Genomic DNA, 21,078 nt, shown 5'->3' on the forward strand with positions numbered 1-21,078 from the left:
TCTGGACAGCCTGTTCCAGGGCTCCAGCATCCTTACAGCAAAGCGGTTTTAACTCATGTCGAGGTGGAACTTCCTGTATTCCAGTTTGTGTCCATTGTCCTATCACAGGACACCACTGAAAAAACGCTGGTCCCTTCTTCTTGAAACCCACCCTTCAGGTATTTGCAAACATTAATAAGGTCTCTTCTCAGTCTTCCCCAGCCTGAACATCTCCAGGTCTCTCAGCCTTTCCTCATCAGGCAGAGGTTCCAAGCCCTTAATCATCCCTGTAACCCTCTGTTGGACTCTGTCTAGCATATCCATGTCCCTCTTGAACCAAGGAGCCCAGAAATGGACACAATACTCAAAATGTGGTCTCATTAAGGCAGAGTGAAGGGGAAGGAGAACCCACTTGACTTGTTGGGCACATTCTTATTAATGTTCCCAAAGATATCACTGGTCTTCTTGGCCAGAAGAGCACCATGCTTTCCAGTGGATAACTCATTCTTAGCTCCTGGGAAAACCAGGAGCTCCACAAGAGAGCTGAACCTTGAGGCTCTGCAGAAGGTTCTATAACTCTTTAAATTGCCTTGTACTTGTAAAGAACACATACTGTGTCCCTCAGGTACGTGCAGTGATCTTTAACAGGGACTGCACTCAGGGTCTATGGTTATAGATCAGTTTTTCAATATTAGTTCAATGCCTCAGGTCTTGATGAATGTGAACTGTCAGCACATTGTGTTGTTGGGTTGGGGTTTTCTTGTAGTTGGTTTAGGGTTTTTCTGTTTGGTTTTGAAATCAGCAGAAAGTAGGTTGGATGATTCAGTCCCTATGCCATGGAGGCAGAGTTTTAAACCAGGGAGATGTTGTTACTGCATCACTCCCCAGAAGCACAGTCTGAGAAGCTCTCATAGTGCAGCTATTATTTTGCTTCTGCTATTCACATGGCATGGCCATGTAAGCCTATAAAACTTCCAAAACACAGATATAAAACCCTCCATGGCTTGAAGCCCAAGCCAAGCTCCTATTTGGGTAATTGCATTCTGTCTGTTTAAAATTCACATGTCAATTTTCAGTTTGATATTGATTGGACTCTTCTTCACTTTCTTGTACTAAACCATCTGTGCGCTTTCAGACAGTAGCTGCAGTTTATCTTCCAGGTAGTTGCATTTCTGTCCCTGACACGAGGGGCTGGACAAGAGATGTCCAGGCTGCTTCAGTGCCATCAGCAGTTAAAGTGGCTCCTGACCTGCCTGATGAAGCCAGCTCTGCTCCTGCTGGCACCCTGGCTGGGCACCAGCAGCTGTTCCCCTTCATCAGCCAAGGAGGTCACCACTGTCTCCACAAAGTGTCCTGACCTCTGCCAGTTCCACCTCAGGAAATGGCTGAGATTTATTTATTTTTATTTTGGTGTCAAGTCCCTTTAGAAACATGGCCTGAAAGGAACCTTGTGCATCACACTAAACTCTGTGCCCTGCTGTGTTAGCAACTACAACTTATAAAATTGTGCTGTTCCATCCCAGGCCATGGTAGGTTAGATTGTTCCCATTACTCCTATTGCAATTCTGCTGTTCCAGACTCTCACTGTTTCAGTGGTGCAAACTGACCTCAGAAGCTCTGAAATGGCAATCAGCTCGCTTGCTGTTGCACTGTCTCCACCTCTCTAGTTTAATATTCCAAGAGAATATGTTTAACAGGAACATGAACCTTGCTACAAAAGCAATGCAAAGCTGAAAGGTCCCAGAGAGCCTAGCAGAATGTTTCCCTAATGCTTGGCTGGGGTGGGGAAAAGAAAAGACTTATTTTCCCCTTTTATTCTGAACTTTCCATAAAGCAGTCCAGTAAATGCTTTGCAGCAGCTCCAGATAATTTATGATGTTTATTATCTGCTTCTTGTGGCATACGTTGCAGATGAACAGTTGCTGAAAAGCTCCAATGCATGATTAGAGGGAGAGGGTCCCTTGGCCAGCTGGAATTAAAGTTCCTTTGACATTACAGTAAATCACAGAATCATGTAGAATCACAGAATGTTAGGAGTTGGAAGGGACCTCAAAAGATCATCCTGTCCAACTTCTCTGCCAGAGCAGGATCACCTGGAGTAGGTCACACAGGAACACATCCAGGTGGGTTTTGAATGTCTCCATAGAAGGAGACTCCGCAACCTCTCTGGGCAGCCTGCTCCAGGGCTCTGTCACCTTCACAGTGACAAAGCTTTTTCTTTATGTTCATGTGGAACCTGCTATGCTTAAGCTTGCACCCACTGCCCTTTGTTCTACCATTTGACATCACTATACAGAGCCTGGCTCCATCCTCTTGACACTCACCCTTCACATATTTATAAACATGAATGAGGTCACCCCTCAGTCTCCTCTTCTCCAAACTAAAAAGAGTAGATCCTTCAGCACTGCCTTTTATTTCAGCTTTCTTTTTCCTTGCATGCCTGTAGTGCCCACTGGGTATGGGAGAGAGCCCTCCCCCCATGTAAACTCTCGTGTATATTCTTCCTTTTTTTCATTAGCATGAGTCAACAATACTTGCAACAATCTCCTCGAGCCATTCAATGTGTGCTTAACTTTGTTTGTGCTGTCATCACTTGGAGTCCTTCTTAAACAGAAGATAATTATCATGAAAATAAACACAGCTACATATCAACACTGTGTCCTTGGTTAGATTTGCCCAGTAGAAAGCACTCATAGTGCATCTAACCAGCAAGGTTTTTGATGTAAAACGTGGTCACCTCCCTGTCCTCCCTCTCCAACAACTTTCCTCCTCCTTTTGGGTGAGTTGCCCTCAATAGAGCTCTTTCTCCTTTAGTTATGGAGTGTATTATTTGATTAAAGATATCAGAGCTGGCATAGCTGTTTTTTTTGGAAGAGAGCTTAATGATCACCAAGACCAACACTTAACCCAGCACTGCCAGCTCACCCCTAAACCATGTCCTTCAGCACCACATCTACATGGCTTTTAAATCCCTCCAGGAACAGGGACACCACAATTGCCCTGGCGGCCTATTCCAGGGCTTGACAACCTGCTTGGAGAAGGCATTTTTCCTACTGTCCCACCTAAACCTCCCCTGGTGCAACTTGAGGCCATTTCCTAGTCCTATCATTTGATACTTGGGAGAAGAGACCAACACCCACCTAGCTCCAACCTCCTTTTGGGGAGTTGTAGAAAATAAGAAGGGCTCCACTGAGATATAGAGCTATATAGAGCTAATAAGGCTGTAATTCATCATCTCTACATCTCATTTATGTTCAAACTTGTTGCAGATCTCTGTTAGTGGACTCTTTCTCACAATGGAAGTGCTGTAGTGTTTAAAGCTTTTGGTGCCTGTAATTTACTGCATTTTAAGCTTATTTTGGGGTACTTTTAAGGTGTCAGGAGAGAAAACCATGCACCCCATTTGCTCATATAAGAAATGTAGAAATGTAGTCCAAAAAGACAGCCACATTTATTATTTTAATAATAACAGGTATGACATTTTCCAGTGCTCTCTTCTCTGTAATACCTATTTACCTTCCAATAAATCCTGCTTCTTAAATATTAGCACTGGGTGTAAATAGTGAAGATTTGCAGGCACTGAAATACCTGCCAAAGGAAGAGATCTAGTGACATTCAGAGCAAACTGTCAACCCCCTTTTTCTGGGCCAGTTATTTGTTTCTCATTTGTAAAAATAAACAAGTAAAGGCATATGAAAGAAACGTGTTCCAAGATGCAAAGAAAAATAAAGACAAGAATTCATAAGCAGAAAGGAAAGAAGGAATTGGAAACAGCTCAGATACAACTGCTGCTAACAGATTTAGCAGCCTCTTTGTTTCTGAAGGAAGTTCTTAATCTGTGTTTTCAGGAGTGGAGCCCAAAATAAGCACCACACCTTGGGACATATGGGAAAGCAGTTCGCTGTGAGGAATCAGGGCAAATTGTCTCTGTTCTAGCAATTAAGATAGCATGTATTTGCATTTCTTTAATTCTTGGATTACTTTGATATCTGCAGCATACTAATGCTTCTGGAGAATGAAAAAATTATTCAGAGGTTGCTTGTAATGTCTTGAGGTGGTGGCCTTGATGGCAACAGCTGCTCTGTGCTGGAATATACTGTGCCCTGTTGTGCACAGACTAAAACTAGTTAGAGAAAGAGATCTCAAGCCTTTTTTCCCCCTTTTTTTCTTTTCTTTTTTTTTTTTTTCATATATTTTCCCTGGAGAAAATCAAATTCGTGAATATGGGAAATTGCCCCTGAAGTTTTGTTTTGTTTTGTTGAAGCCCATTAAAACTAAAAAAAATTTAAAAAAAAATAAAATAAACAACAAACTAACCCCAATTAATGGCTCATTTAAGCCCATGCAAGCCAAGAAACATACTGATGAAGAGAAACAAAAGGTTGGATTATTGTATGAGCATTGCTCTGCAGCAAGGTAAAATTGTAGTTAACAATGGCATTGCTAACTATCTGAGGGCTCATTTTGTGCCTTTTGCTGTGAACAAAGCCCTCAAAAAGCAATTCAAAAGCCTGACAGAGGAGACAATCATATCATAATTTCATCTGTAGGCTCAGCTAATGGCTTGTGATGATTGTATGTATTTCCACAGTGATGAGGATGTTTGTGTAGCATACACAACCATTACAAACCCCAGGCTAGAAATGGACTGCCTCTCAGTTCCAAAACTGGAACTTCTATTTGCTGAGTTGGCAAGGGGGGCAGCACTGACAAAACCTGACCTCTCTGCAAAAATAATCTCCTGGATGATGTGTACAGTTGAGAGCCTGAGTATAGCTCAGGCAAAAAAAAAAAAAAAAAAAAAAAAGTAAGTATTTGGTGTCACTGGCACGTTGGATGGAATTCTGTGAGGTTTAAATGTTGTTACCACTTTTTAATGAGAAGCTTTCTGTAGAGAAATATAAATAGAGAGAACACACTGAAATTTTTAGTCTTCCAAGGGAAAAAAAAAGAAGAAGAAGAAGAATGACTCATTAAATAACTAATTTGGGTGATTTCTGAGTATTCTAAAAATATGCCCTGGAAAAAAAAAAAGTAAAATGTTAAAAATAAAAGCTAGACCTGAATACTTTTCAGGGGCTGGGTGCCTTTAGGTGAGTTAAAATACTAAGGAAGAGAATTATTCTGAGCTCCTCAGTAAAACAAAGTCCATTGAAATGGAAAGAAACCACCATCAGAAGAAACTGTGATTGTCCAGATAGATTTGTGTTGGAGCAAAAATGGTGTGAATACCTAAGCTACAACAGATGTTGCTGGATAACCCTAACTTAATGAGCATGAAAAACAGCACTGATAGGTAAGCACAGACATGCTTTGAAAAACTTCACTGCAATTTGCTGATTTTTGGCAAGTCAAATGCATAAATGAAACTAGTGTGTGCTCATTGCTTGCTTCAAGTTAGCATTGCTTTTATTAAAATGTGGCATCTTACCTTCACACAGCAGTCAGCTCTTTTCCTCCCATCTCCTTTTTTTACAAAGCTGTCCTTTCATATATAGCGTTGAACTATTCCCTCTTTCATTATCAGAGTGGAGGCAATGAAATATGTCAAATGATAACTGGAGCCCAACAGGTCCTAACATAAGTTCTTTTGCTCTGCTGTGGCAATACAACTTAAATATTGAAGAAACTTAAATATTGAAGAAACCTTGTTTTTTAAAACAGAAGACCTTTATTATATTAAGAGGAAGAGTAGAGGATGAGGAATCCCTTGATGTTGTCAATGCTCAGGCCCATTGAATAGACCCTACAGACTTCTCTAATTATTCACAAAGCATTTTGAGCAGATGTCCACAAAATGAATTATCTGCTCTCTGCCAAAAACTACTTCTGGCAGGCAGTGCATCAGGTAAATAAAATGAGAGGCTGAAAACATGAATAAAACATGAATAGAAAAGCTTAGGGCATTTTGATCCTCATGAATTCAGAAGCACCAACAGAATCTATAGAGGTGCAGAAGGTGGGGCAGGGATACCAACCGAAAATATGTTGAAGGGAGTCAGCTTTGGAGGAAACACTCTTAACAAGCATTTCCTCCTGTCAGTGGCAGTACCACTGTGCCAAGCAACAGAAATCACTTTAGGGTATGGGATGGCAGCAGTTTTCAGAATCTGCCATGGGAGACAGAGAATCTGAATGTCCAGCATAAGTCTGAGCCCTGTAAATTGTATGAGCCAGCAACTTGGATTCTGAAATTTACCAGAAGTTGCAAATAAATACCTGTAACTCTTGCTGTTCTGCCGTTGGCAAGGACATCTCTATATAACTTAGCCTTAGCCTGGGAGTCTGATGAAAAATATTTAATCTCTTGCCCTTCCTACTAGGAGTGTGAATGATGCTTTCCTAATTAAAGCAGGATATACAGCAAGAAATACATCGATAAAATCATGAAAACCTAACCCCTACAGAAAGGCTGAACATTGCAATTAGTAAATTTGCAAACAGAAAAGCTACTCAAGAAGAAAACTTTAGAGTTTCAAACACTCTGCCTGATGTTAGCACATGCAGTTGTGAGATCACATCTTTAAAACCGTCTCTGGCTTCGTTTCAGGCAACTTCTGCAATCAAACCAAAGAAAACTTCAATCATTCAAGAGGAAGTGGGCTCCTGAAGACCTTGTAGTGAGTTAAAGTGTGTTATATTCTGCACCCTCTCACTGAATAATAAAAACTTTGTAGTACTTTAGGAACAGATATTGCCCTGTATCCACACCAAAAATTAATCATGTTGGACAAAGCACACTAGTTTGTTGTTTTGAAGACAAAGAGCCTGTAAAGTGGGAATATGAGCAAGGACGGTAAATCTAAACATCAAGAAATATGAATTAATCATTTTGGCTTACGGAAAAGATTGCCACATCAGTGGAAAAAGAAAAGATGGGAGGACAGAATGGTTTGAAAATTATGATTCAAAGGAATAAAAAGGTAGGTAGGTAACTGGGTAGGTAACCTCATAAGTAATGGACCAGATTTATTCATAGTGGTCTCATTAAAGGCAGTGATAAATTAATGCCCAGCAGATATCTGTTTCTATGCAATAGTTTTGACCTATTTGGTGGAAGCATTGTAGTTACTAATTCATACAGGATTATACATAATTGGGATTCCCAATTAAAACAGTTCAGTTTCAGAAATGACAATGTTCTCTCTCCTTCAGGGAGCTGTAATGTATTCCATTACCTTCAGCTTGGGTTCTGCAATATGCCAACATAAAATTTGCAAATCTTCTCTTAAGTCCTGCTCTCTTTGGTTCATCCTGTAGAAGGGAAAGTAACATGTCAAGAGGATTAACAATATGGGAAAGAATTACCATTTTAATACATTTGACTTGTCCAGGAGGAGACAATAGGAGGTTTGCAGTCTCAGTAAATTCACTTTAATACATGTAAAGAGTTAGAAAAAATTATTCAATCCCCTTGCCTTCACGAAAGCAGCAGCAGCATCACCTGCTTTAGAGAGGCCAAGTTAAGTTTATTTACCAAACAAATCTGCAGTTTATTCTGTTCTGTAAGGACAGCTTCTCTTACCATGTTTTATCCAAAAATATTTCCTTGCTGCATTAATTCACATGAAGTCTTATGCATAAGCTGCTAACAGGAGTATCTACACTTTGAAAAGTGTGGGTGATGCCACACTTCAAAATTTCCAACACAGAAACCAATCTTACATTTTGGTAATGGTTTTTCTTTTTCTGAGTGGACTCCTAAGGCTGCTGAGATATTAGGATAATAAGTGTTTGTAGAAAAGAATAATCTGTTTATACAGAATCAATAAAGTGTTGCCATGGGAAACCTGAAGCTCTCCAAAGGAGGTTTCCTAGAATAGAGGGGAGAGAGTGGTTCATACACACTTGGTTCTGTCTGATTCTTGCTGTCTTGTTGCCTTTGTTCTCAACCTTGCCTACTTTGAGAAAGGAATTCTCCTCAGGTAGACCATCAAGCAGCAGAAAATGGAAAAATTACTTGCTTGAATGTCTCATGGATGTTACAGAGGATAGATAAAAAAGATCTGTGTGAGCAGCAACACAACAAGCTAACTGATGGGAAAAGGTCTGTAGAGGGATTGCATTTGTTGGACCTTCAAGCACACTGGCAAATGTTGTATGGGGGTTTGCTAGCTATCATAGAATCATAGAATGCTCTGGGTTGGAAGGGACCTCCAAAGGTCATCTAGTCCAGCTCCCTCTGCAGTCAGCAGGGGCATCCTCAACTAGATCAGGTTGTCCAGAGCCCTGTTGAGCCTCACTTTGATTATCTGCAGGGATGGGACCTCAGCTACCTCGCTGGGCAACCTGTTACAGTGTTACACTACCCTCATGGTGAAGAAATTGTTCCTAACATCCAATCTGAATCTACTCTTCTCTAGTTTGAAACCATTGCCCCTCCTCCTATCGCTGTAGGCCTTTGTAAATGGTCTCTCTCCATCCTTCTTGTAGGTCCCCTTTGGGTACTGGAAGGTTGTTATTAGGTCTTCCAGGAGCTTTCTCTTGGGCCCATGGGGTTACACAGTGAGCGTAAAGGGCAGAAAAGATGATGGTGGTGATGATGATGATGATGATGATGATATGCTTAACTTGCTGCAACTCAGGAGAAAGACTGCATTTTCTCATAGTTTTGTTTTCAATATTACATTGGACACATTATTTTGTTTGTGCTTGGACAGTCTCCACTACAGGATGAACATGAGAGTATATTTATACATTTTCCCAGCGTTTGGGCAGGATATTAATATCTGTAATAGGTGACAGTATTGTCTTCAGTTACTGCAGTGAGCAGTTCACCCTCAGTCCCTGCAGAATGACTGATGATAAAGCAGAGTGCTTTCCTACTGAATAGTGCAGGGATTTTCATACGGGGTCAGAAAGCCTTTAGGCACCTAGATGATACAATAAGTAGTTTTGTTCTAACCCCTTCTGCCTTCCTGCAAGGCAGGTAGATTGCAGGCCCAGTGTAAGGACTTGGTTCATGCTACTGTGTGTTCTGTGTAATATGAGCTGAAGGTGCCAGTCCTGATGTCGCTGGCTTGCTGCTCTTGCAGCCTCTGAATTCAGTTTGCAGTGAAATGAATTGGAACAAAGCCAGAGATAACCCTGAATGTCAGAAATGGTATCTTTAAAGTGATTCTGGATGCACAGGCAGCCAGAGAAGTTCAGTCCCTCTTCAAAGTCATGATGCAAGTATTGTAATGCAGATTACATCGATTTGCTACCAGTTACTGACAGCTAGCAGGCATCTTTTAAAGATTCACCATGGTACCCTTAGAATGAAAAGCTCTCTGCATGAAAAGGAAGCTGGATTTTCATGCAGATGATGCATCATAAAAATAGCAGCAGTGTTATCATACATGTAAGGCAAAATTCAATTCTGTAGAAGGCGTTTTAGGACTATGACAGGATCCAGCTTGTAGCCCAAACATTAAAACCCATAAGTAATGCCACTGACTCAAATGAATGCTTAAGTATTTGCTGGTTACATTTTAGTAATTAATTTATTGCAGAAAGGTGGCAGAAATGCTGACTTGCCATATACTGACATCAAGTTTGTGGCAGTTCTGAGCCATCCTTGCGCAGGAGTGGTATGCAGGTGTATGATGAATGAGAGTTGACAAGATTCTGCAATAAATACTTGAAATACCCAAGCAGTGACTACTGAAGCATAAAAGAAGTACTGTACTGAGCCATAATTCAAACCAGCATTCCATTTACAAATGTAAGAAGAATAGAAGGGATTAAGTTCCATAGGAAATTACAACTTGTGTGCATAAGTGCATGTTTTTATGAAGTTCAGCTTCCTACAGGCTTCATGATTTTGCAGCACAGTTACAAGGAGCATTTTAGCTCTCAGCTCCATTGTGTGGTATTATGGCACTCTGTGCACAGTACTCACAAGGAGTGCTTCCCATCAGGGACTCGGATGTTCCAAAGATGTCTGTAATACAAGCACTGAAAACTGCAGTGTGTGCTCATATCTTTTATTTGCATGTAAAGGCATCTGCAAGCCTTTGGGATTACACCTGAAGGATGCCATAGCTTTATACACAGACTGGCACACAGGAAGAATGTTCTCCGAAGTCTGATTGTCTATAGAAGAGATTTAGATACAACTCACTCTTCATCTGGTGCCTTAAAATAGTCTCTGTCCTCTCCAGCCCCTCATTGTGTGAGGACTAAGTGATACAATGTGCAACCTTTCTACAAATAGTGTGATTTGCTGCTGGAAAACTTGCCCTAGTAGCAAAAAGGTGCTTCACTTTCTGAAGCCAAAGACACGAGTTCAATGAGTGCTCACCGCTAGGATCCATTTCTTTCCTGTTCCATGGATACAAATGGATATGAGTTTAAGAGATTTGCCAGCAATCACTGCAGAGACCAAAGTATATGTCTTCAGAGTCCCCGGACAATACTGCAGCCTGTGTGGTTTTCTTCCTTCATGATGAAACCTCACATCCTAATAGTCCTCTCTCAAAAAAATCTCCAACCAAAAAACAAGCAAACAAGCAACGAAAAACAACCAACCAACCAACCAAAACCCAACAAAAACAAAAAAAAAAACTCAAAAAAACTACACAAAACCAAACAAAACAACCCCCCCTAAGAAAAACAAACCAAACAAAAAAAAAAACACCAAAACCTCTGAAAACAAAACAAAAGCAACAAAGAAATCACATTATTCAAATGATGCTTAATCTAGAAATTTTTTAAAAAGTGTTTACAAAAAGGAAAAGAAGAAAATTGCATCATTGCTCTGCTTCTTCCTTCCTCTTTAGCAACTTCTGCTCAATGTCTGAGTTCTAGAGTTGTTTAAAATAACCATCATTAAAAGTTCCTATCATATCTCTGACAGCTTTATCTTTTTTTTTCTTTTTGGTGTGCCCACAGTCTATCAAAGTCAGAGTAAAACACTCTGAGAATTCTCCTTTGTTTCCCATTGCAGATCCAGGAGCAGCAAGAATAGCTTTGCTACAGCTGTAATTGCTGCTGAGGATTTCAGCTGGCCACTTGCTAGCATTATTCACCAGACAGCTTTATTGCATTTCGAGATCTGATTATTAACTGTCACAAAAGCCTTGGTATCACGAAGGAGGAGTGACATCCCCAAAGCTAAACATGGAGAAGCTGTCATCTAGAAGATGACATCGTTCTCCTGCTCAAATATCACAGCTGTTTCTAATGCCACCGTGGTGGTCCCTGGTCGCAGCGACGTGAAGAGATGTCAGCAAGTTGACTGGTGCTGAATTGGAGGAATGTGGCACCAAGGTGCATGTACTGGCAAGGTGAAAGTCTGTGTTTTCTCTGAGTAAGTTTAACTAGCTGCTGGCAGAAGAAATGCTGTGCTTGAATTTATGCCTGATTAGAGTACACAGAACAAAAGGAAAGCACAGGAGGAAGAGCTCTGTTTATGAAGGAACCTGTAGCAATGTGCATTGTCATTGATGAGGACTAACTTGCCTTACATGATGTAGTCCAGCTGGGACCCCAAAAATCACCAGTGTCTCCTGCTGCAAATAATTAGCAAATTATTTTGTACCAATCTCCTATTTTTGAGTTTTTCATACTGAGTGAAACCTTTAACTGTCCAAAGTTATCTATTTTTGGGTTTGTTTAAAATAATCAAATCATCTCTTTTAAGCTTATCTATATTTTATTGCATATAAGGATTAAAAATATGATTTGACTTAAATCCACTAGGGGAGAGGGGGGATGGAAATCAATGTGATAAACTTAAGGGTCTGTATTCTGCATAGACAGCTTCCTTCAGTGTTTGGTTCTGATACCATTTGTAATAGGCAATCCCTCTTTTTCCCAAATAACTACTGAGATAATGACTTAGAGAACAATTTCCAACCTTCTAAGTGACCAAGGCATTGCAACAGGATTGGATTCTCTAGCCTAACTGAAAGAAAGAATTAAATCTCTATTTTAAATTATTCCATGTACCCCAGGTACACTCCATCTAGTTAACCTGTTTATCAACACCCTGTAAGGCTTCTGGCCTTGGGACACTGTAGACTCCAGATATGCTTCTGTGTGCTGAGCACCTGCATGACCTAACATCCTTCACATGATGGACCACATTGATAGTTCTAATAGAGCTGTGCACTGTTATAGATTTGGGGGAAATGAGGTAAAACATTATCACTAATCTTCACACTAACTGCATTAACTCTCAGGAGATATTTATAAAGGCAAGGGAGGATATTACCAAAAAGATTTATCCAACAGTGAAGGTTTTTCCCCACCTCATCCCCACCATTCCCCCACTAACTAATTTCTAAGTTTCAAAGTTCTTCTTATTTAATAAGAGACAGTAGAATCTAGGAGAAACATAAAAACATGACTACACAGGCAATATGCTACTGTTTAGCATGAAATACAACAACTGTTTTGGGTTACTCATGTAACCAACACAAAGAGAGAAAACTCAAATGTAATTAACTTTAATTTCTAAATGTGGGAAAAAAAAGATAACAAAAGTTTTGCACAAGCTATCAAAGGTTTCATGTGAATACTCTTGAGAAGGGCATAAAGGACTGAAGCAAGAACAGATTGCCTGCTAAAAGTGAGTAGCCTTGTAGAAAGATAAGGGTTGTTGGTTGGCTCTTTTTTTTTTTCAAGGAAAAAAAAGAATTTAATGTCTTGAAGTCAAAGTTAGACTCAATCAATACATTCAGGGCTCTTGAGAAATTTTGAAAATAGTTTCCTACTTGTAGTGATTTAGGGCAGTCAGGCATGTAAAAAGATTGCATCGGTTGTGAGAAATCAATGACCTCCCCCCCAAGATTCCCACTGAAATGAAAACTTGCCAATGACAATGGGACTTGTGATAAGGCCAGCAGGAGAAGGATGTTCCAGACTCCAAGCAACAGATTGTGAAATGTAGTATCTATTATTTTTTGTGTGCCATTAGGGTGTGAGACAGAGACCTTCTGAACATCTTCTGTTAAAAGTCCAGAATACCTGTCCTCTGGCAGATTAGCAGCAATGATACAAAGCAAATAAGCAGAGCTCATGCATGCATGGGACAATCACTCTCCACCTACTGAAGACATCTGCAGACCTTTACTTCTGCTCAGCAGGCAACTGCAGTGCTGCTTCACTCCAACCTTTTAAACCTCTTGTCCAACCTCCCTTTGGACCTAATGCCACAAAAAAATCAGGCAATAGATAAGTTTGCTTATGGTCTAAACCTATCACTTAACCCAGGTATGACTACTTTTTTATTCCTTCACACTATGAGCTGGGGTTTGTCATGCTGAGCACTATGGATGCTGGTCCATGAGGTTGTGTCTACAGCAGCAAGGGCAGATGAACAGGACCAGGTTCATAGCTGGTGTGAGGGACATTTCTGGGGCTTTTACTGCAAAACAGGGCCAGGCTCATCCCAAGGGCTCGATGCTCCTATGGGACATTTTCCAGTTTATTTTCATGCAGTGTGAAACAAGAGGGAGATGATGTGGGGAGCAAGAAATAGACTCACTTCAGTCAGTAGAGAAGGTAGGTACTGGCTTGCATGGTGGTAAGCCTGAGGGTGGTCAGGTCAAAACAAGAAGTGAAGGCTACTCTAACACTGCACGGCTCCTTCTCAACCCTATTCTCCTCCCCTTTCCAATTTACAAAGTTCAAGTCAGAGCTGCATCCTTCCTTACCTTGCTGTTATGTGCCACTTGCCAAAATATATGTTGGAAATCTTATCATAGTTGATCAATATCTGAAGGATGAGTGTCAAGAGGACAGACCCTTTTCAGTAGTGCTGCAGGACAAGGGGCAATGGACACAAACCAGAACACAGCAACTTCCACCTAAGCATAGGATAAAACTTCTTTCCTGTGAGAGTGATGGAGCCTTGGAGCTGGCTACCCAGAAAGGTTGTAGAGTTTTCTTCTCTGAAGAGACTCCAAACCCACCTGGAAGTGATCCTGGGCAGTCTGCTGTGGGTGACCCTGCTTTAGCAGGAGGGTTGGACTTAGGTGATCTACAGAGGTCCCATCTAGCCCCCACCATGCTGGGATTCTGTCATCTCTCCTTAGGATCTGAAGTTCAACCAATCTGTTGCAAGGCTGCGGATAAAGCTATGGGACCTCAACATAACCAGAAGTAGAGTGCACCCTCCCCAAAAACTGGTTACTGTGGCTTTGTGCAAGCATTCAGTGATTCAGCCTAAAGAGCAGGCTCTTTCTCTTGCCTTGCAAGAGCAGTCTTTCAGAGAAAGCCAAGCAGCTGTGCTTACAGGATCTCACAGAGATTCCTAAAGGCTGATAATAAGGTTTGACAGTCATGTCATAATTGTTAACAATGGTATTGGAGACGTGCCAACAGCCTCACACACTCTCACTGCTTCTCTGGGTGAGAGGAATTGCTCTCTGGCTGTAAGTCTGCAAACCAAATTTGACATAAAGGGACATTCCATGCAAGAGGAACTAGAAAGCAATGTATTGTATTGTGCCAAATGACACAATAGCCTTGAGGAGGGAGTAAGGAAAGAGAAGAGACTACAGTGACACCGCATTAATATTTGCTATTTCTGCTCTCTGTGCATTCAAAATCATCATATAGTCAAAACTTTTAGGAGCCAGATGGACCGTCCTGGTGTAAAGATTTGGCAGTTTGTGTTTGGTATGGTTTGCTTATTTGCTGCTGGTAGAGCCAGGAGTGATTGATTCAGGTTTGCTGATGAGATCTCACCTTCTGAAAAGCCATTGCCTGTTCTCTGTTAGCAGCAAATCGTACAAAGAAAAGTTTCTGAAAGAGTAATTTGGAGCTCCTTGTAGTCCTCTCCTGCACAGCTATTTGTCCTGGTTAACATGCACCCAATAATGTAACTGTCAGAATAAATCACAGCAGATGACACTTCTCCACATGGGTGTCACCAATTTCAGAGCTCAAGGTTCTGGGCTTTTTTTTTCAGGCCAATGGAGAGGGCTAGTTCCATCTGAAATTTGTTGACCCTCAGACAGCTATAACTCTTAGCAACCTTCACTGCAAAAGGAATCAAAACACAAATCAGCACTCTAAAATATGAGAACTGTGTCCTTTTTGCCTCTATTTGTAATTCCTTTTCAATGGCTCTATCAGAACTCCCACAAGCAACGCCATGCAGATCAGCTAATGATTATAGACTGTTCTTCACCTTATCAGGGAAGCTGTCAATACATCTAGTTAACGAATTTATTTCTTTTTTTATGTCATGGGAATTTTAATTAGCGGTTTATTAACTCACAATCCAATTCCCTAGAGGTCTCAGTAGAATTCAGGAAAACATGCTATGTAAAATTTCATGCATTCTCCTAAATTTAGACAATTTCTGATCCAGAATTATTACAACAATTTCACAGCACTGCAGATCCAACTCTGACCACCCCAAATTATCTCTCTTCTCCAGAATACAGGAGACATAACTTCAAGCCATCATAAAAAACTTTATTAATTTAGCTCCACTGAGTGCCAAGCATTTTACTGCAGTGCAACAGAAAGCTATCTGTCACATTACAAAACTTCAGCTGTTTTCTTGGCTTTCTAAAAGGGCTTTCTAAAATTCACAAGGATGAATGGTGGGTCCAATTCAGAATCTGCATGGAAGCTTCTCTAAATCCCTGCAAAAACAAACAAAATTTAAGGCAAGAAGCTGCTCTTTTCTGAGCTTCAGAAGAGTGAGGGTTCGCTAGGGACTGCAGCAGCACTACAGCTCTCTTTTTTCTCATAATTTCTAAGGGCTGCGAGTTTGTTTGCTTACACACTTATTGGTGTGAGCTGTTTCCCCTTCTGCAAGTTTTTGCTGGTAACTCTGGTAGCAATAACTGAATTTAAACTTCTAAGTACACTCTGAACCGTATTCTTCCCACGATTTCTCAGTCAATGTCCTGAACATTGGATCTCCCTGATTTTCAGGAGAAATCTAGTATTGATGTTTCTGAAGACCTGACCATTGTGCCTGGAATCAGAGGCACGTGGATGCCTGACAGCCTGGCAGGAAGGGTCAGAGGTGCAGTGAAAACAGATGCCACAGAACAGATAAATGCTAGTATCTACTGACCAGTGTATCATGGAGTCCTCCACTGTGGGGAAGCTGGGCAGCACCAAGCTGCTGCAGGTCCAGGCCTAAGCGGGGGGAAGGAAGGGCAGAGTAAGCCAACAGCCCAAATAAAATGAGATACTGTCTTATCCTACCACCAGAGACAAGGAGAGCTCTGGTGAGGTCAGTCAGCCTGGGATTGGAGCACCTGGTTGTGTGCAACTAGCCCAATGTGCCTCCAGCATGGTTCTCATTCTGCATCATTCATATGACAGAAAGTCTCAAAGGGATTTCCTCTGGCAAAATGGTCTGGGTTTGGAAAGCAAACATCCTCTTCCAGGAGGGTTGCTTTGTCTGCAGCAATGCTATTTTCCTGTGTTTGGGATAGATTCTGTACTTACCGAAGTGCTGAAGTAAAACAAAATAAGTCTGGCAGCTGTAGCAAACCCATCTAGTAAAACTAAGCCTGCTTTGCAACTCTGATGCCCACTGGTTCCTTCAGATGTAAAGGTTCTGATGTGCTCTTTGAAAATGTTAGTTGTCATAAGGGTTATGATACAATTAGACCGATCACTTGTCAGTTTATATTACTGCTGGTCAAATATCTGAAACTCCAATTCAAAGCCTGTCTTTGAATTACAGAAGACAGCTGCCAGAACTGGCAGCTTAAATATCAGAACTTCATTAGCTGTGCATCAGCCTCCAGCAGATGCCAAAGCTGGAGGAAGCACTCCTGCAGGGACAGCAGGAAGGCAACAGCCAGGGCAGTGATTTGGGGATTCGTGGATTTCCCAACTACATCCCACTGAGAGTGCCCAGCCCTGTGTAGGGAACATTGACTACCTGGGAGCAGGTTTGGTTTTCTTTACTGCTTTGAGAAGTCAAGTGCAAACCCCCAACGCTCGGAGGAACAGACAATGGAAATCACTGACCTGGATAATCCACCAGGTGGGTGGAGGAGGAAGAAAGGCAGCTCCTGTGTATCACTCCCATCACAGCCAAACCTGCCATGAGAGAGACATGTACCTTGCCCAGGATAAGGGCCACTCTCCATTCCATAGGAATATCAACAGTACTTTGAGAAATCAGAAGGTCTTTTTCTGAACTCTGAATGAACTGTTGCAGTTCAGGGGCTGTTAACTGGTGCAGACGCTCGAGGTTATGAAAGTGTAAAGATAGATTTCTGATCTTGAGGCAAAATACTGGTGACAAGGCAAAATGAGGAACAAATACAGCTTTTCTCCAGCATAATGAGGACTCAAAGTGAAGGAACTGTTTGAAAACTGCTTCAAAGCCATTTAAGTCAAGGAGAGTTTTCATTTTCCACTCATTTTAGTAGGGCAATTATGGAGAGACCAAAACAGACTGATGGAAATTAGAGAGGTGTAATCAAAATGCATGTATCCATTTGGAAATGGGACACAAAATGGACTTTTTACTTTACACAATATTTAATGTTCAAACTTTGGAAAACATTTATTTGGACTGGCAGAAAACATAATAATCTAATAGGGTTTGCAGGCTGCTGTGGAATGCTAACTATAAAATATATCACCTATAAATTAAGGTTCAAAAGGTGACATGGAATCAGGATGTTAAATAGCAGCATCTTTCCCTACACTGAGTTAACTGTTACAGCAAAATTTATTACCAATCTGGATACAACATCTGCACAACTATAGGAGTTGTTAAAGAAAAATGAAACTTGTCTTTCTGCCAAAGTTTGGAGAGGCTTAAACACAAATTAATATCCCTAGGAAATCCTGCAACGTTTCTGAAGAATTATCTGGCTGGCAATCCCTGCTGCTTTTCAGAGGGAACAAAAAAATAATAAAATAAAGTGGGTTTAAAAGGTATATTTCACAGTGCAGCTACAACTTGCTCTACAGAAATGATGGTGCTTTGATACAATCACTTCCACATTTTGCTAGTGTTAAGGTAAACTTATGATAACCACACTTATTTCTAACAAGTCTCATGCACTGAACATCTCTGATACTTGAACATCTCTCCTATGAAGAAAAACTGAGAGACCTGGGGCTGTTTAGTCTGCAGAAGAGAAGGCAGAGAGGGGATCTTATCAATGTCTATAAGTATCTGAGGGATGGCTGTCAGGATGACGGTGTCAGGTTCTTTTCAGTGGTGCCCAGTGACAGGACAAGGAACAATTACAAGCTAGAACACAGGAGGTTCCACCTCAACATGAGGAGACTCTTCTTTATGGTGAGGGTCACAGATCACTGGAACAGGCTGCCCAGAGAGGTTGTGAACTCTCCTTATCTGGAGACTTTCAAAACCTGCCTGAATGTGTTCCTGTGTGACCTGCCCTAGGTGATCCTGCTTTGGCAAGGGAGTTGGACTCAATGATCTCTGGAAGTCCCTTCCAAACTCCTACCATTCTGTGATTCTGTGCTCTTCTCTCTCACTGTTGGTGAGGAGGAAATGTTTCTGTTGCATCTGTGGTAAATTTGCAATCGTGGCTTCTGTGTAGATATTTCTTTTTCACAGCTTCGTTTTCCATATTTCATCTAAAGACAAAAAAAGAAATTGTTTGCAGGTCTTAAAGACACAGGCACAGCCTTTTTGAAACCTTCTGGATTTTTGTTCCAAAACTTCTAGGAAAAATCTAAATTGCACATTATTCATAGTGAAAGCTACAGCAAAGAGACAAACTGATTGTCCTTCATTCTCAACCCACTGTGAATTAAATTATTTCTTTTGTTTATTTATTCTCTCATTTTAAAATTTGAGAAAGCTCCAACATTTTTCAGATACAGAGGTTGGCATTTGCTGACGAGACAAAGCAAACAGTCAAAACTGAAAGTCATTCAGGTAGTCAGTAGATTAAGTTGGTTACAGTTCTGTGTCCATATGATATCTCCATTTTCAGTTCCTAAATTTTCAATGAAATCACAAAGAAATTGCTCCTTGACCAGCCTGATTCCTGTTCTAGAAGAAACTCGGGTGAGATTGGTTGGACTTGATGATCTTAGAGGTCTTTTTGAACCTTAATATTTATATGATTCTATGCAATATGCTTAAAAGTATTTAAAGTTCCATCTTGACATTTAACCACTTGGCCACTTTTTCAATAAAATATCCATCCTCCAGTTTCTTTTAATTAGATCATAAGAGATTAATAGTACCAAGACATTTAGTCTCTTGATGGTTTTATCACTGAAACTTGATGCCTACAGTCTCTACTATAAGAGACAATGGCAAAGAAAATAATCAATACTGTTAAATTTTTAAATCTGAATTCACTATTCTTCTCTCAAGGCACCTTGCAGAGGACAGGGGTCTCAGGGCTCTTTCATTAACCAGCAGGAAGCTTGCAGTTGATTATCAAGCACCATCAGACTGGCTACAGGATTCCTGGCTCAGGGGACAATGACAGCACTGCATACACTGCTGGAAAACTTTAGTTTTAAATTGCAAGGCACAGAGAAGAGAATGTCAGTTACAAGGGATCAGCCAACAGTATGAACTTAGATCCCAGCTGACAGTGCTGGGCATGCTTAGGTGATGAGTTGCTGAATTTATGACCTGGAAAAATAAACTTTGATTAGCCAGTAGTTGATGGAGATCCAGAAACCAGGAAGCTGAGCATCCTTTGATTCAGGGAAATAATTTCATGGATTGTAAGAAATGCAGAACATAGATGGCATGAACTTCTCCAGCAGTGTACAGAGCACTCTTCATTCCTGTTCAATCAAACTGCAATAGATTTATCTATAGCGTTTAAGGATCGTCAGGACTGTGAACAATGAATTCTGTTCATCATACTTTGATTGTTATGACACCTTCTGGCTGTGGATTTCAGCTAATTAACAGTAATTACTTTTTTTCCAGAGCATCTTTAGCTCTGGACTGAATTCACATCTTTGAAGCCAGTTGGTTCAAGAGGAAAGGCACCGCCACCACCCACCACCACCCAATTATCGTAAGCACCTCTGCGTATGGTGAGATTCAGTTCCACCACGGGACTGACATCAGAAATTTTTCTTTCTGACATACTGAAATAGACAGAACTGAGGTGAAGACTGCTGGAGTGGGTCCAGAGGAGGGCCGTGAAGATGATCAGAGGGCTGGACCACCTGGAGACAGCATGTGCTAATTGGGAATGTTCAGCCTGGAGAAAAGAAAGCTCCAGGGAGGCCTTACAGCAGCCTGCCAGTACCTGAAGGGGGCTACAAGAAAGCTTGGGAGGGACTTTTACAAGGGCTTGTAGGATAAAAGGAAATGGATTGAAGCTGGAAAAGGGGAGATTTATGCTGGAGATTAGGAAGAAACTCTTTACAGTGAGGGTGGTGAGACACTGGAACAGGCTGCTCAGAGAGGTTGTGGATGCCCCCTCCCTGGAGGTGTTCAAGGGTCGTGTTGGATGAGGCTTTAATCAACCTGGTCTAGTGGGAGGTGTCCCTGACCATGGAAGGGGTTCAGAACTAGATAATCTTTAAGGCTCTTTCCAGTACAAACCATTGTATGATTCCATGATTCATGGCTCTGGGATTTCAAACTCACACAGTCCTCTAAGTGCCAGTAATGTAAGTCCCTCATGCATATTTGATGGCTGCCTTGGGTGGCAATATCCCTGCCTTTAATGTATGTGCACATTGTGCAGTTGCTGTGGGAACAGTAACTTTGAGGTTTCATGATTTTTTAAAAAAAAGAATGTATTTATAGACTTTATTTATTTTGCTTATGAATCAACATGTTAATATTGATGCAATAGAGGAAGAAAGTAAAACAAACTTCTAAACAGAAAGCACAACATCAAACACTGATCTGTTTATTTTTCTCTTCTGCAAAGTTCCCAGAATAGGCAAAAGCGCAGCAAAGAAAAGGGGAAAATAATTATAAAATAAGAACCAGGCAAAAGAGGAAGAAAGCAAGCTGCAGACATCTGAGTAGTTGAATTAAGTTATTGAGAGATCAAGTTTTATCAGTCATCGATTACAAGATGCTAGAAGATGCCATGACCCATTGCCATGGGGTTCTAGGTAGCTGCCCCAGGCACTCTGAAGCTCTTCTAAGGCACTAGGTCAATGCAACAGGCTGCTCAGGTAATCACAGTGGTTTCTAGGTTCATC

This window comes from Indicator indicator, chromosome 15 (genome assembly GCF_027791375.1).
Source record: "Indicator indicator isolate 239-I01 chromosome 15, UM_Iind_1.1, whole genome shotgun sequence".
NCBI classification, from domain to species: domain Eukaryota; kingdom Metazoa; phylum Chordata; class Aves; order Piciformes; family Indicatoridae; genus Indicator; species Indicator indicator.